The sequence below is a fragment of the Vidua chalybeata genome, chromosome 11 (genome assembly GCF_026979565.1).
Source record: "Vidua chalybeata isolate OUT-0048 chromosome 11, bVidCha1 merged haplotype, whole genome shotgun sequence".
Lineage (NCBI taxonomy): Eukaryota > Metazoa > Chordata > Aves > Passeriformes > Viduidae > Vidua > Vidua chalybeata.
The window spans coordinates 18,889,885-18,906,663 of NC_071540.1; positions in this window are offsets into that span (position 1 = coordinate 18,889,885).

Here is a 16,779-nt window from a genome sequence, read left to right on the forward strand (position 1 = left end):
CCAGGGGGAGCCGAGGGCATCCAGGGCCCCCAGCAGCTCCAAAGTGGCTCCATCAAAGCTTTGTGGGATCAAACACCACAGCTGCTCCTCGGGTGGCCCTGAAGGATGGAGCTGAGGGTGAGCACGTGCCTACAGAGCCCTGGCTGGAGTCACTGCTGGGATCAGGGGCTCCCGGCGAGCCAAATCGCCGTGATTTGTGTCTTTCTATAATTGGCACAGTCCTTCTCAAAAGAAAAAAAAGCACCACCACCAACCCCTTCCCAGTTCTCACCAACAAAAGGTAAAGACATTGAGAAGGACGGCATTCTCTTGTCACATGTTACCTTCTAAATCTTGAGTCTTCCTTTGTACTCTGACAGTAATTTCACATATAGACATGGCTGCCAAGCGAGGTTTGTTTGATGTTCTTTCCTGCCTTTGTAATGGAGTTTCCTTTTAAGCAGGAGGAGGCGGAGGGAGAGGGGATGACAGGGGCTTATAAATATGGAAAAGACACTTTTTGGCATAAAATTCACGTCGCATTTAAAATATCTCTATGACTCTTTTCTTTTTCCCGCCCGTGAAGCCGGCCACCTTTGGGATTGTCCACTTGGAAAATCTACTGTTAAAAAAAAAGAAGCACAGAAGGGAAAATCATCATGGCTGGAAAATGTTCAAGACTTTGGGAAGCAAAAAAAAAAAAAAAAAAAAAAAATAGCCCAAAAAAATCTGCTGCAAATCCTGGAGTGATGTCAGTGTTACCTCCTCTGCTCTGAAAGGCCACACTGCCACTGAGGCACCTATGACAGGTAAAGTCAAGGGAGCAATGAGTGAGTTGGTGTTCTCTGGAGTGACCAGATCTTGGAAAAATTATGCATTCCATAGGAGAAAGGCCATAACACCCATCCTAGGTCTTAGTAATAAAGTTTGGGATGGTTTCTCCATGTTTTCCATAGTTTAGGCAAAGCTGGTGAGGATCCAGCCTGCTGGGACTGTGATTCGCCCATCAGAGACGTTAAATTGCACCTCAGAGTAAGTGATCCCAAAAATCCAAGCGGCATTCCCAAGGTTACACAGGAAAATCATGAGGGAAAGAAGCAGTTGTCATTCAAAAAGAAGGTGCCTGATCCTCAAAGTCACTGTGCTGAAGTTCCCAGAGGAGCAGACCTGGGATCCTTCCACATCCAGGGCATAAAAGTGACTGATCTGAAGCAGCACACGATGAAAAGGACAGGCTGGAATTGTGTTATTGGGAATTGTGTTATCCCGGGAAAAATCTGAATGGAGGATGAGATGTCCCAGAAATCCACCAGCCAAATGCTGTGGACAGTTGCTGTCCATGGGTGGCTGGTGAACTCAAGGCTCAGCTCCACTCAGATTCCACATCTTCATGCCCTGAAATTTGCTCAGAGCTCCTCAGGAAGGACCCGCACATCTCCCTGCTTTTTAGCAAATAACGGATGTGCCTTTCATTTATCCCCAGGACTCTTTCCTTCAGATTGCTCTTGACACTCCACACTTCTCCTGACACATGAAACCCCCCCCTCCTCTGATAAATTTATGTGCCTTATAAACAAAAGCTACAAAATAGCCAACGGCCTCACATCCCTGCCAATTTGAGCATATGGAAGAACAAGGAGAAGACAAGGGGTTTTTTTGTTGGTTTTTTTTTTTTTTTTTTTGTAGGAACACCAGAGTTTGAAGCAGAAAGCTCCATTAGTCCAGCTAATGAGGGATTGTTCCCCGTGGTATATTCCCCTCAGCACTAAATGACTCAAATGATAGCCCTTCCAACACTTCCCTGGGGAAACTATTCCACAGCCTCATAGATCACACTGTCAGGAGCTTTTGGCCAGATGGATTTCAAAGGCTACGAAATGTGCTCGAGTGTTTGGCTTGGAAACCCTTGAAACAGTTTTGGGCTCTCATATTTGTGATACCACAGGCATGACTTCAGCTGTTGGACCTCAGCACCCAAGCCCTGCACACCTCTGTCCCCTGCACACGTTCCCACGTGCGTGGGACTGGGCTCACCCCGCTCCCTGTCCAGGCAGAGCTGCTGCAGGAAGGAGAGCCCTGAGTGTTTGTTGCTCTCTGGGCAACTGCAACCCAAATTGTCTTGAAGGCTTGAAAGACTCGGGCTGATGTTATTCCAGGGGGAATTATTCCGAGGGGGGGAAAAAAAAAATAAATCTGGGTGTTTGATGTCGTGGTGTTGCCAAGAGGTGTCCATAAAGCTACCAGAGAAATTCTGTTGGAGTTTCCCTGTTGAACTGGGGCCTGGGAGCAGCAGATCCTGGTTTTCTGCAGGTGGCTTTCTCTCAGCCTGGCTCCAGAATGTGGAAATCCCATCTGGCTGTGCAGCAGGTGGGATCTGAGCTCACTCCTTTCCAGACCCCATCACCATTCTGGCTCACCATTTGGGCACTGGACCCACTTATCCTGTGGATAAATGGAGCCAAAGAGGGAGAATTTGACAACTTCCCACTGGAAGGACCTGAATGGCTCTGCAGAACCCATCCTGAGGAATTTATGTGGGTGAATCAATGGTTCCACACTGCTGAAAAACTGAATTTAACACCAATGACAGGTGGAAGTCTTCCTGCACCTGGAAAGCACCTCCTGCTCTTCGGACAGCACAGGTTGAATCTTTCACCCACAGATCCACTCTGGGAGGAGGCATTGCTTGGGAACAATTCAGGGCATCCTGTAGGATTAATTCAGAGGAGCCTCTTCCAGGCAGGAATCTGGGATTGGATGTTTGCACACAGCTCAGCAGCTCGAGGCTTTCTTCCTTCTCTAAGCTGACCTTAATTTACCTCCTTCAGCCCCAGCATTCTCCCTCTAGAAGTTGTAAATCTGCTATCCCAGCTTTCTTCGAAACGGGGATTTTGGCAAAGCTTTGAGATGTTCGAGAGTGGGCAGAACAAGCCCCTTTTGTCATCATCTGCATTAACACAATGCTTGAGGTTATCTGCCAGGACCCTGATGCTGTACAAACAGCACAGAAATGGGACCTGCTTTACTCTGAACTGTTTAATGCACTTGGGCTATGACTTCAAATGTTCTGATTTTAGACCTAAAAATAACCCGGAATAGAATGTACTCTTCTCCTGTTACCATCCCTACCACCAAGGGGAGAAATAAGGAGAAGTCCAACCACTTTTGAGGATGAAATGTGATAACAGGTCCAGCCAGGGAAATAAAAGCCACATAAACCCATCTAAATGCATGCAAAATGCACTCACTTTCTTGGCAGGATGAATTTTTATGCAACACAGGCAGGGAAGTTACATAAGGAATTCCTCCCCATGCACTTTACTGGGAAGTAAAAGATGTCACTGGAATTCCTGTGCGATTAAAGTAGAAGAGAAATGTTTATGGGAGAAACTGGTCTGAAGAAAAAAACCTCACGGGTGCTTCTTTCCCTACTCTTTATAGGGATTGAAATCCCTGTGCTGATGTGGGTAAAGTTTCTGCAAACCATCCAGGTTTATATAGAGGATCCCATTTCCAGTGTCAGAGACAATGGGGACTGGATGAGGATTTAGGCCCTGCAGCTCTTTGACAGGTTTCAGATCTCTGGAAAGGGAAAATTGGGGATGAGCCATTCCTCTGGCTGCAGGCAGGCACTGATGATCCAACAAAAACACCTCTGGGAAATCAGGGCTGCTCTTTGATACAGCACACGGGGGGTTTTTTGGCGGGTTGTGTAACAGGACACCAGGTAGATATGAAAATGAGAAGCTTTGATGGATCACACCTCTCCCAAAATCCATGGAAGAGGCTCCGGGAAGCAAAGCTGACAGGGATTACTGCAGATAGAGCTGCATTCCTTCAGCACATTAAGCTGCTTTATGCCATGCCACGACTTGATATGACAAAGTAACACAATAGGGCAGGACACCACAGAGCCAGGCCGGGAAAGAGAGGAAAGAAGGGGAGGAAGGGTTTGTTTGGGGAAGGATTATCTGCTTCCGATGAGGGCATTCCCTCCAAGGGCTGGGTGGGTGTTCAGCTGGGGAAGGGTCTGCTAAAGGACAAGCTTTGGGTGTCCTCTGGGCTTCTCAACACGAACGACTTGGAATCAAAAGAATTAAGCTCAAGTGCGAGCTGAAATTTTAATCTTTCCGTACATCCAACCCAAACATTGTTCTGCTTTCTTAAGGGATTAGTAATTATTATGACAAATAACATTGCTTCATCCCCAGTTACTCTGCAGTTTCTTGTGAGCTGCTTCCTCAGACCTCACACTGCTGGAGCAGCCACCACTTGTGAGGAGAGTTTGGAGAGTCATGGGCTGGGCAGTCAAGAAGCAAAATACTTCATTTGGGCACTGCATCTTTTTTCCTTAATTCTATTTCTGTTCCTCTGCTCTTATTTAACTCATCTCATACATTTCTAGATTAACATTATCCAAGCTGAAAGTCTGGCAGAGATGCTTTCAATTCCCTGCAATATCTTGGTTATTGCAGTCAAACCACCTCTCAAATTTCAGTCCATAGCACAAAATACTCATTTTCCTATTAAAAAAATAATCCTTTCTCAGTAAAGGCTTTCCCAAAATCCACTTATCTTTCCTTACAATGCATTTCTGGACCTCGCTCTGTTGCAGAAGGCACAGATTGATGGCTAAACACTATGGGAGGAGGAGGAGGAGGAGGAAGAGTGTCTTTTGAAACGTATATCCTAAAAAATGCCTAATAATCCTTTGGAAAGGCCACATTGGAACAGACTCTGCCCATGGCAAGTGCTCTCACTAAAACCTGAGCACTCATTTAAGTGCTTTGCAGAATCAAGGCCTAAATTCCTGGCTTTATTCAGCTTGATAGCAGTGACAGAATGAAGACAGGGGGATTATTTTATAAAAGGTTCTTTTGCCTGTGTTTCAGCAGCTCTCACCGAGAGTTCAGCAACGATCCCAGTCCTGCTAAACTTTTTCAGTGAGGAGAAGGGACCAAACACTGAAAAGTGATCCTTAATTTTTGGCAACACCCCTGAAGAAGAGATTTTAAATCCATCCTCAAGGGCTGTCATCAAACCCCACTCTGAGCTGGGGTTTAGAGCTCTGGGGGAGGCTGTGCCTGTCACCTGAGCAAGGCTGTGCCAGAGGCTGTGCTGCTGTGAGCCAGGTTTTCCTTGGAAAAACCAGCTCTGGGCATGTCCTGATGCTGTAGTTCACGTCAGCATGTCCAGGATGGACATAAATCAGGACAGCTCTGTGCAGAAGCACAAATGAGCTACAAATCCCTTCCAAGGAGCTGGGGAGATCCTTACATGAGCTGACGTTCCAGCTCTGCTGGAGCCACGGGGTTTAAACCATCTTGGATGGGACAACATCAGCTGCGTTCCCAAGAAAGCTCAGGAGAAGTTTGTCAGCTGGAAATTCTGCCTCGTTCACACCCAAAAGTTCAAGAGAGTAAAGCACTAAGGGGATAAAAGGTGACAAACAGTACAAAAGCAACATGCATTAACCCAACACGTTGTTCCCCAAGAGGAATAAAAAGCTGGTGAGTTTTACAGGAAAGTCATGCACAAGCTCCTGGGAAAATCTTTCAGGTGGGTGTGGAGATGTGAGGACACAGAGAAATCTGCTTTGGTGCCTGGCGATGGGATCTTAGGGAGCTCATGATCAACCTGCACATTCCACCTTCCGCTCCATTGGATGAAGAGCTGGGTGTGATTTAAATCAAATCTTCAATTCTCTCCTCAGCTTGGCCCGTCATTCTGAGAGCACGAGGCCAGGCAATGAGCTTTGGTTGGGATTGAGGGTTTTTCAATGTTTTCAGGTGTCAGTTCAGGTGCTGAGACACAGATCCACTGGTACAAGTTTTCAAGGAAAACAACAGCTACACTTCTGCCAGGTCATTTTAGAGCAAAGCCTGAGGTGCAGCCTAACCTGAGCAGGATCCTTTGCCCTCAGTTCTTGGTATCAATCCACACTCGGTGCTTATGCCCACTACTGGATGAGAGTGATGGGATCCACAAAATCCTCCAGTTGTTCTGAACTTTCAACATTCAAAATTCCCCAATTTCAATCTTGAGCCCAGTCCTTGCTGTTCCAAGGAGTTTTGTCCATGGAGACGCTGTCATGACATAAACCAATATCTCCTCCTGTGTCTGCAGCCCCAGCAAAGGCCAGCATCGACCTCATCAGGGTGGGGATGGGGGAAGGGGAGAAGGGAAAAAGGGAATCAGTTGAATTCTTGGTCTCAAGCCTGAGTGCACTCACAGAAAGGGATTTGTTCATCACAAAAATTGAATTCACACCATTTCCCTGCTCCGAGAAGACAGATGACATCAGCCCCTTGGCAGGAGGTGCTTTAGAGAAGATTCTAATCCATGTTCTGACAGGAAAATTCACTGGAGCTGTTGCTCACGCTCTGTCCAAGGTTTGATCATGGCTTGAATGTGGACCTTGTGCTGGCTGACAGCAAAAAACGCTTTGTGGCAGCTGACAAATGAGGTGGTACCCTACAGATTCAAGTGTGATTGTGATGTACAGCATCAGCCTCAGAGCCTAAACTGAGCAGGGGATAAGGGCTGACACTTAAAAGTCTACTTGGGCTCAAAACAGCAGCATGTGCTGCATCTTCATCTCTGCCTGTGGGGAAAAATAAATGGACATGTTGGACCAAATCTGTGGTCCCTGTTGTTTTTTATGGCTGCTTTACAGGCTACAATTCACAAGTGAGTAGATAAGGCTGATCTAGAGTAGTTATCTGGAAGAAAAACTGGATTACTTAATGTATTGAGGACAGTGAAGGACTCAGTTTCACAGCTTGAGGTTGGATCTGTTGGGATTCATCATCCTTGTGCAGGGCAGCTGGCAGTGGCATCAGGGTGGTTCTCCAGTCCAGAAGCAGCTGGAGAATCAAAAGAAGTAATTTCTTACTGGGAATATATCAGACAAATCTGATGGTGCTTAATTGAATCTGTCATTAGCAGAGTGCCCATCTAATAATTACAGCAGCCCAAAGATGTGGCCTCATGTCCCAGCCCTCTGCCATGGCAATGGCCAGGTTTTATCAGGGATGAAAATCAGGCCAGGTTTTATTGGGGATGAAAATCAGGGACCGTTCCAGATTCCACAGAGGATTATCTCCAAGTCTCCCACCAAAGGAAACAAGGAAAGAGCATCAGCAGGGATGCAGGCAATGGTTGATTAAACTCCTGAGCCCTGGATTTCCACCTTGGCTACTGACAGTCTCTGGTCCCAAGCCCAAAATCAGGAGTTGCCCACAAGAGAAGCTCAGGCCAGAGCAATTCTGTGGGTGTGACTCAGACCAGCGTGGTTGGAGGAGAGAAAGGATTGAGGGGGAACTCAAAGGAGACTTGGCTGAAAGTCACCGGCCTTAAAAGCAGAAAATGCCTCTCCCCGTTTGCCCAAACCCTCATCCAACAGTTGGAAATCCAAAGAACATCTCCCTGTCTGAGCCCCCTGACCTGCAGCTGCTCTGGATCTCTTCCTCTTCCAAGGCAGGGATTTTCTGATGCAGCCAGAATGATCAACCCATGGGAAAGTGATGCCATCCCAATTAAACCTTTTTTTCTTGCTCCTCCTTCTGCCCACCTGGGCTCATGGTCAAGAGAGCAAGAGGGAAATAACCAAAAAACACAAATCAAAACCACTCAAGCAGCAGGACAGGCGAGTTGGTTTAGTTCCTTACAGTGCCCAGCACAGAGAGGAGCAGGGCTGGAGCATGCCAGCAGTTATAGAATCATTAAGGTTGGAAAAGACCTCCAAGATCATGGAGTTAAACCTTTCTCATTGCTCTCTGCAGCTGTGCCTGGAACTTGAATTGCTCTGCAAGTGCACTACATGTGGACATGCTTTAAAAAAAGATGTTGAGATTAGGACAACATTATTTCACTACAGGAATAACACATTTCAGCTGCCTTTGCTGCTGCTCAGTGGGAAAAATCTTTTCCAGCAGAAAGAGGAAATAAAAGGACATGCACTGGAAGAAGCTGGGATTTGGGATCTGGGTGGTTTGAGGCGTGGAGGTGCTGGAGAACATTTTAAACTCGGTGTTAAAACTCAATATTTTAAACTCAGCCTGGCTGTGCTGTTCCTCAGAGGGTTCAGCCACTGCAAGAGGAGCAAGTTGACACCACAACTCCTTCCAAGGAGGCTCTGGCTCTGAACATCACCATGGCACCATCAAAGGGAGATCCTGAAAGCTCCACCTGGGATTCCTGTGAGACTGGATGTGTTCAGTGTCAGGTGGATCTGACACACCCTGCAGTATCCTGCTCCTGCAAACAAGGGCAATGGCCAGTCTTCCACACAACCCCTTCTAGTGGTAACAATCCTGTGGTAGCCACCAGCCTGTCCAACTAGCCCTCAGCCCAAAGCCAAGAGGAGCTGAGACATGGATAGGGGTGATCAGTAACTTACACAGCACTTGTGCTTCTCTAACAGGACAGGAACTGTGCAAAACTTTGATTTACCTCTCCCAGAAACCTCTGCCCACCCTTTGTAGGGGTGGCCAGCTTCAGTCACCCACCAGAAGCAGGTTTGTAGGTCACTGGCAGAGCTGCCGGAGCAGAGGAGGCTCTGCTTTTCCCAAGGCCCATCCCACTGGGATGACACCAGAAAAAGATTCAAATTAGGGGGTGTTTTTGAAGGCAGTGTTTTTGAGAGTTTGTTTTTCTGGCTTGCTGGCCTTTTCTCCAAAGGGATAGAGTTTCTCCAAGGGAAGTTTCTTTTTGCAAAGTGACTGACCCGCTGGCACCAGTACAAAGTTTTAGGAGATGAACTCATACTTCTGACTACGGTCCCTTTGCACTGCTGAGAGCTGCTAATGAAGAGGAGCAGGGAGCAGCTAGAAAGGAAATAAGAGCCAGCAGCTTGGGAAATAGAAACTGGGAGTAACAAAGTCCTGCTCTGCCACGAGCATCTCCAAAGCAGAGGGGTCAAGCCCCCCCTCCCTCCTCCCCAGAGAGAGGGAGCTCGAAGGGTCCTCAGCAGCATTTGAACCTCAAAATCCCTCCTCCCTCTCACTCATCTGCTGCCTGGCTCTGGGAGAGCCTAATCTTCCCTGAGTTACTTTGAAGTTACGCAGGGATTTAGATTTGTGCCTCTTTTAAGGCAAGGCAGAGCCCTGCGGGAGAGGCGAGCAGCGATGGGAGCGCTCCTCGCCTTCCCTAACACAGAGCAGGCACCGCGGGATGACATCCTCCTCCTCCTCCTCCTCCTCCTCCTCCTCCTCCTCCTCCTCACCTCCTCCTCCTCGCACAGCAAGGCATCAACCCCCCCCCTTCCCAGCCCTCCCAGCCCATCCCTGCCTGCTCTGCCTCCTTCCCCCATCCTGGGACTCTCCACAAGCTGAGATTTTCTGGGAGCCCAAACGCTTCCACTGCCTGCAAAGTGCCCCAAAGCTGCCCTGAAGGTGCTTCCCATCTTCCCTTAGTTCATAAAGGATGGCAAAGAGTAGCTGGACCAAGCCTTGCAAAGGGAATCACAGATCCATAAGAACCCAGGGATTCTTAGAAATCTCCTCCCATCACAGAGATTTCCACCTCCTGAACCTGCCTGGCTTGTGCACAGCACCTTCCAGCCCGAGCAACTCTTCCACTTTGCAAAAGGGAACCCGATATGTGCTGTTAAAACCTAGAGAAGATGGATTGCTAGCCTTCCTTACTTCCTCTCCAAGGAAGGAGAGCAGAGCCAATGTCATGCTGTGAGTCACCGGAAGAGTAAAATTGAATCCTTGGGGCCAAAGCTTGAAAACAGCATTGCCAGGGATTTTTTCCCTCCTGTTTTTTAAATACCCTTGAAGTTTCTCCCCCCTCCCTCATCACTGGTCCACAGCACTACAGAAAAAGTGCCTTCAAAACACCGTAAAGGGGTTTCACTTGCCAAACTCCTGAAAATCTACCTGCTCCCCCTAAATTTTTTATCACTCTTGAAAATCTTGTTATTCCTGGGGGCTCTTGACCCCTGCTCTCCTCTAACCTCCAGGCCTTGCCCAGCACAATGAGGGCTGTTGGAAAGGGCACCTGGCCAAGAGCAGATGTCAGGAAGGTTACCCAGCCTTTGCTCTCTGGCAGGGAACACCAGATTCCCAACTCCAGGTTCACCCACAACTCTCCAAGCAGGAGAGAAGGTGGCTGGGATCATTAATGTCCCAGAGGGAATCACAGGGCTTTACTCTGAACGTGTGGGAGTCACCAGGCACGGATTTGATTTAGGGGAGTGTGAGATGTGTAGCACCTCTGAGGTTTATAACTTGTAAGAGCTTATCTCCTTTTGTATCAAGAAGTGTCTGGGAGGCAGCCAAGGGCACACAGCAGAGGAGATAGCAAGTGGGAAGGGAGAGGAAAAAAGTCAAGGGGAATACAAGCATATTTATAAAAGTCAGAACAATAGTTTCCCAGAGCTGTGATAAGAACTATTTTCTACTCACAAAAACACAACACTGATATTTTTTTTTTCCCATGCATTTGTCCTCTTTTCGTAAAACGAAAAAGCCAAACCCCAGCACTTCGCCTGAAGCCAGAGCTGTCATGAGAGCAGCAGCCAAGGTGGAAGGGGTTAATCCTTGTGCCTCCCAGCTGGGAAGGAGGCCTGCAGCCTTTGGGAAGGACCCTGGGGCTGGTGGTGCTGCCACGGTCCCTGGTGAGTGTTTGTTCAGATCAGCTCAGCTCCCTCCAGTCTGAAGGGATTGGCAAGAGCATCTCGAAGGGTGGCCTGGAGTCATAAACAAGCAGGGCTTTGCATCCCCAGCCAGCAAGGCTGAGCTTTGCTGGCAGAGCTGCCTCAAGCAGGATCCCTCTGGCTCCCTGCCTGGCCCTTGCAAGTGTTATCAATCGCCTGCTTCCATGAGCATTAAAGAAATCAAACTTTCCTTCTTGCTCTTGCACCCCCTCCCTTTAAATAGCAGCTTAAAAGGAAACAAATTTAGAGCAAGGTCAGAGGGATACGGAGGCTGTTTCTCATGCTCTGAGGAAATCCAAGCTGTTGGATGGTGGAGGGAGTTATCTCCCAGCCCTATCTGGACATGGATTCAGGGAAAGGCTGGGAGGGATTTCCCAGGAAATGACAATGCTGCCCCCAGCCCCTCGCCCTCGTGGCGAGGCAGGATCCTCTCTGCTCACCATTCCCAACAGATCTCAGAGCAGATCCCACACAGCAGTCCTGCCTAGGATGAACTCATGGCTGCATCCCTGGAAATATCCAGTGCCAGGCTGGATGGGGTTTGGAGCAGCCTGGGGTAGTGGAAGGTGTTCCTGCTCATGGCAGGGGGGTTGGAACTGGATTGTCTCAATCATCCTTCCAGTCCAAACTGTTCTGGGATTCTCTGATGATTCCATGGCTGTCATTTAGCCTCGGTGTCCAACAGCAGCATCTCCAGACCAAAACCCCCTGAACTGACATAGAGCCACTCCTCTGATTTAAAATATTGCTCACCTGAGCTCACCCCAGGACTGCAGGTGAGGTGAAACCACATTTGATCCAGACTAGATCGGTGTTCGTAGCTCCCCCTGGGATCAAAGCATTACTTAGACACGTTTGAAGATGGAAGCAGCACTTTCAATATCTACTTACCCGTGCAGAATTAGATGTCAGCTTCTATAATTAAACACATCCTTGCTCAAAGCTAAGGAAAGCCCAGGCTCCACAGAATCCTTCCTCCCCATAGAATCACCCCAAGATACAGCAGAGTATTTCAGTACCGAGCTGAACAAGAGCTTTAACAGTTTTTAGCTAAAAATCACTCTGTCACCCTTTAAATTTCTCATGGGCAGATCTTTGACAGGTGAGGAGTGACCCACTCAGGTGCACTTGGGAAAACAACAGAGCTGGGAGAGGAAATCAACTCCCACAGGATTCTGGTTCCTCATCCAGCCACAGGGGATGTTCCCCTCATCCCCAACCCCTTTAAACCCCAAGGTAGCATCTCCCCCTTTCATTCGCCCACTTAGCCCAAGTAAGTCTAAACAGGGAGAAATCAAAGAAAGATTTCAAGTCCATGTTTAAAACAGCTTATGGATTTTGGAGCTCCCTCCAGCTCCATCTCAGCAACGTTGAGCTGCAAGCCAAGGTTTCAGGCGTGTGTCATCGGGGATCGCAGTTACAAATGAGATTAAGGAGAGAAATAAAAATCACTTGAGTTGGAGATAACTCACTTGCTGGCAGGCAGCGAGGGGCTGAATTGATCTCCTGGCCCACGCAGGCTTTTCCATCTGCCAATAACACCCAGCAATTCGTCAGTGTTTATAGCCCGGGGTTGTAATGAAATCAGCGTCTCCCACAGGGAGCTTAACCCCTCCAGGGATCTCCGGCTGACACAAGTGGCCCTCGTGGAGCAGAAAGGAAATACCCAGCCCAGCTGGCTTTGATGCCCAAAAATCTCAGAAAACACCAGAGCTCTTACAGGGTTATGGCAAACTCTGCCACTTGAAAGCCTGGAGAAGGGTTTAGATCTGGTGGGACATCCCAAGTTGCTCTGGGAACATCTACGGGGCACAACTCCCCCTTTCCCACCTCCGTGGATGGATTCAGGTGAGCATCAGCTTGGGAATTGCACCTCCACTTTATCAGCCCTTCAGGAGCCAGGCTCTTGGTCTGTCTGCCCAACATCAGGGAGCCACCTGCAAGCCCAGACCTGGAAAAGCATTCCAGAGGGGGTTTGGGACTGCTGAGAGGGCTCCATTTGGGATCTCTGTCCAATTGTCCTGCATAGACTCCATGAGGTAACAAACACAGACCGTGGAATCAGCCTTCCCACGCAGGCAGAAGCCTGGATCTGGACACGTTTAGAGGCACTGCAAAGCCTTCCAGGATTCCCAATCATCAGCCCTACCAGTGCAGCCCACTTCCAGATGTTGGAGATCTTCTCCATCTGCACTTCCAGGGGCAGGAGAGCTGTGCCCTCCACTCAGCCAGCAATGACTCTGAGCCTGTCCTTCCATCAGCATCCCAAAAAACTGGTGTGGGATAAATCACACCCTATAGGTCCACCACTGCAGCGCCTTCCATTTGCTTTTCCTTCCCCCAACAAACCCCTTTAGGCACGAGACATTTTTTCCAGCCCACGCTTTCCTAAAGGACACCGTGAGGTTTTGTATAAACAAAGAGATGAGGCACGACAGCTCAAGACTGAGGAGAAAATATCACAACCATCCCAACAACATCAACAGTTTAGAGAAAACACTTGGAGCTGTCAATACCCTGCGCTGAGTGGTGAAAGGTTTGGGACATATTCCAGTTTCGAGTAAGAGACACTTTGCTGGTTTGCTTGCAAATCTTGGGGGAAGACTGCACTTCTCAGCTGCAATCCAGAAATGGTTCTGACTCCGTGGCAATAAGAACATGGAAAAGTCCAAACCAGGATAAATGCTCGCAGCCGTGAAAAATCTGAAATTAAAGGGCTCTCTGCCAAGAGAGGAGCTCAGTAATTTGGCTCCCCAAAGCTCAGGTCTTAAAATATATCTCAGAGATCCATGGCTGCACATTCCTAACCCCAGGCCGCTGAGCGCACACGCGGCCAGGGTGTGCAAAAAAAATCGGATTGATCCTGGTAGAGGGGCCTGGAGCAATGCTTCCTTCCTTCCAAAACAAATATTCGGTGGGGCAGTGATCCCAAAGAGCTCCTGAATGAAACTCTACAAGCCCTGCTGAGCCCTTAACTGTGCCATGAACCCACACTCGGGGCCAGGCTCACCTTTTGGGCACAGATTTCCATGTGCTGGGCAGGCCCAGCGCGGCTTTCACAGCTCTCTGGGAACAGAGCCCACGGGATGATCTTGACCAAGACAAGAGCCAAGCTCAGCAGACTGAGCCATGTTTAAATCCAGGTGCCAACAGCAGAGATAATAAAAGTGAAGAACTGGAGTAATCAAAGGTGTTACTCATCCGTGACTTGGACTGGAAGCAGGGCCAGGAGCCCAGCCCAGAGGAGGAACCAGCAGTGCCTGTGCAGCTGGGCACCATCCCAGTGTCTGTTCCCAGAGGCAGCAGCTGCAGCCAGGACAATGGGAATAAGGGTAATCAGGGCTGAGCTAATAAAAACACACCCCAGGAATGCAGGGATGATGAGCTTGGGTCACCTCTCTGATGGGGAGAAGGAGCCACCAGCTACTGAGAGCCCCGAGCTCCTCAGGAAAATGGTTGGGCTCAGGTGCTGGACTTGGGTGCCCCTGCAGGGCTTGGGGGCCGAAGAGCTCCTGGATTAGTGGGGTTTCAGCCCGGCTGATGCAGGTCCCACCCCAGCAGGTATCCCAAAAGCCCTGCAGACAGCCCAGGCTGGGCTCAGCACAGCTGTTTTGCAGCTGCATTTCGCTGGTGTAGCAGCAGCAGCCGGCTGGGCCGTGCAGATGGGCCCAGAGAGACTCCCTGCTTCCTACAGCTCCTGAGCTCAGGCTCAGCTCCCATAAAGCTGGGTTTTATGGGCCTCCCCGTGAGTGTGAGCACGGCTGTGTGTGTGCAATCCCAGGGATTTACAATCCATTCAGGCATCGCTTGGGGCCAACGTTTTCAAATGCTGTATCCAGAAGCCTGGATCCACTGGGTCTTTGGGTTGTTTTAAAGCGAGTTTATTTTGGATTTGAAAGCACAGCCCCGGCTCTTCAGCACAAATTGACTTCCTGAGTTCTCTTGCTTCCTCCAAACTCTTCTCCTGGCAACTCCTGTCGCTTTAGGATTTCTACACAGCTCTCCTGCATCTCCTGAGGACCTTCCTCCCCCTCCAACCTTTTCCGCTTTTGATCGCTGCAAGGCTGTTAATTCAGTTGGCAAAAAAACACTCTCTCAAGCAAAACTAAGACAATGAGCCGTGGCAAATCTCAGAGGTCTGAATGAATTTTAATTTGCAATATTTGCTTTTTTTCCCCCTCCCTTCTCCTTTAGACTTTGGATTCTCAGACTTTCTTTCACGGCTAGATTTCTACGCTGTCCATCTTCCTGGGCATATTTTATGTTTGACATTTCTCAGTTTTCCCCAGTGAAGGGGAGTCCAAACTCTCAACTTATGCCTTGCCCAACATGGGTTTACAAGAAGACAGGGGATTTTCTCAGGAGGTTTGTCCCACGCGGCTCTGCTGGAAGGGAAGGACATGTGGAGAGCCGTGGGGAAGCTGCATCCTGAGGAGGCTCAGCAGGACTCTGAGCAGAACTGTCAGCAGCAGAAGTGGCTGCCCCGGGGGGGAACGGCTCCGTAATGAAACCAAGGTGGCCGAGCTGCTGACAGCTGCAGAGCAAGCCAGAGGAGAGGTGGGTTTGGGAGCAGAGGGGAATATTTCATCTTCTCTGACTTGATGAGTTTGCATTGGCACAAGACAATGAGGAGCAGATGTCAGCCAGAGATGCCAAACTACCCCGTACATTTTTACAGCAGAAATAATGACACTCTTTCAGACCACTAATGTTCGCAGTTTCTCAACAGCATGGACTGATTTTTTTTTTTTTTTTTTTTTTAGAAAAACCCTCCTCGAAGTTCTCCAAGAAGGGGTTTTAGCCAGCGCTGATGGCAGCAGCAATGATTTCCCAAGGATAATCAGATAAAACCCCCTTCCCAGGGCTAATTGGATGCTGCAGTGATTCTGAGCCATCTGCATCCATCAAAGCACACTTACCTGGGACCACTAAATGTGAATTTCTTCCCCTGAGCTTTCTCATGGCCTGAGTAACTTGTTTGCCTTTCCATTTGCCTGAGGGCTCTCTTAATTCCTAGAAATTGTACAATCATTTCGGTTGGAAAAGACCCATAAGATCATTGAGTTCCGCGTAATAATTCCTCTATTACAACAACTTTGGAAACTCTTGGAAAACTGAAGAGCTCAGCTGGGCTCAATTTCATCGTGGATGTACTTTGAATAAACAAAATTCAGGAAGTTTCAGGCCCCGAAAATGACCTATGAGCATCCAATATATTCAAGGTTAAATTGTTAAATATTGGAAGGGGCTGCCCAGGGAGGTGGTGGAGTCCTCGTCCCTGGAGATGTTCAAGGAATGACTGAACATGGCACTCAGAGCCCTGGTCTGGTTGACAGGGGGGTGATTGGCCAAAAGTTGATGATCTTGGATGCCTTCTCCAGCCTTAATGATATTGGAAAGTTTAGGATTATAAGGCTTTGTTCTCACGGGTACCTGTGGAGGATTAATATTCTGTGTTGAGGTTTTCCCTTCTTTTCTTGGCTCTGCACTTCCATGTGATCACATAAAGCAAAGCATTTTTTAAGCATTCCCCTGAAAAACAAGATCCATCCCAAGAAAACACCCCAACCACCCCAGGGGATTTTGTGAAAGCACAGAGGAAAGAGGGAATTACTCCATGATGTCATCAGCTGAACTGCAACTCAGAAAGTGTTTAATTTTGCAAGACCTGCATTTTTCCTGGAAAGATCCTACAAATCCAGTGTCTGAACTATAGTTACCTCTTTACAACCTGCCAGATTTTTCCCCATTAATGAGACACAGTTAAATACTCCAGTTCACCTTCCACAAATCTATTGTGGCCTGTCCTGGAACCCAGCTCATGTCTATAAATGCATATATTATTATCTTGACTTCCTCCTGCTTATTGGCAATGCCTGGTAATCTTTCAGTTGTGGGATGCAAAGCCAAACATGAACCAGTATTTTCCATGATGGTTGTAATTTTGGCCTGTAATTTTATCACTCCAATCTAAATCCACTTCAGAAACACCATAAACGAATTGTCACCGAATGAACTGAGACTTCGGAGTGGTTTAGAAAAGTGATTTAATAAAAGGAAAATATAAAACAAATGTAAGCCATAATATTTTTGGCAAAAAGGTAAAATATTTCTTTCTCTTTACCTCATTTGAATGC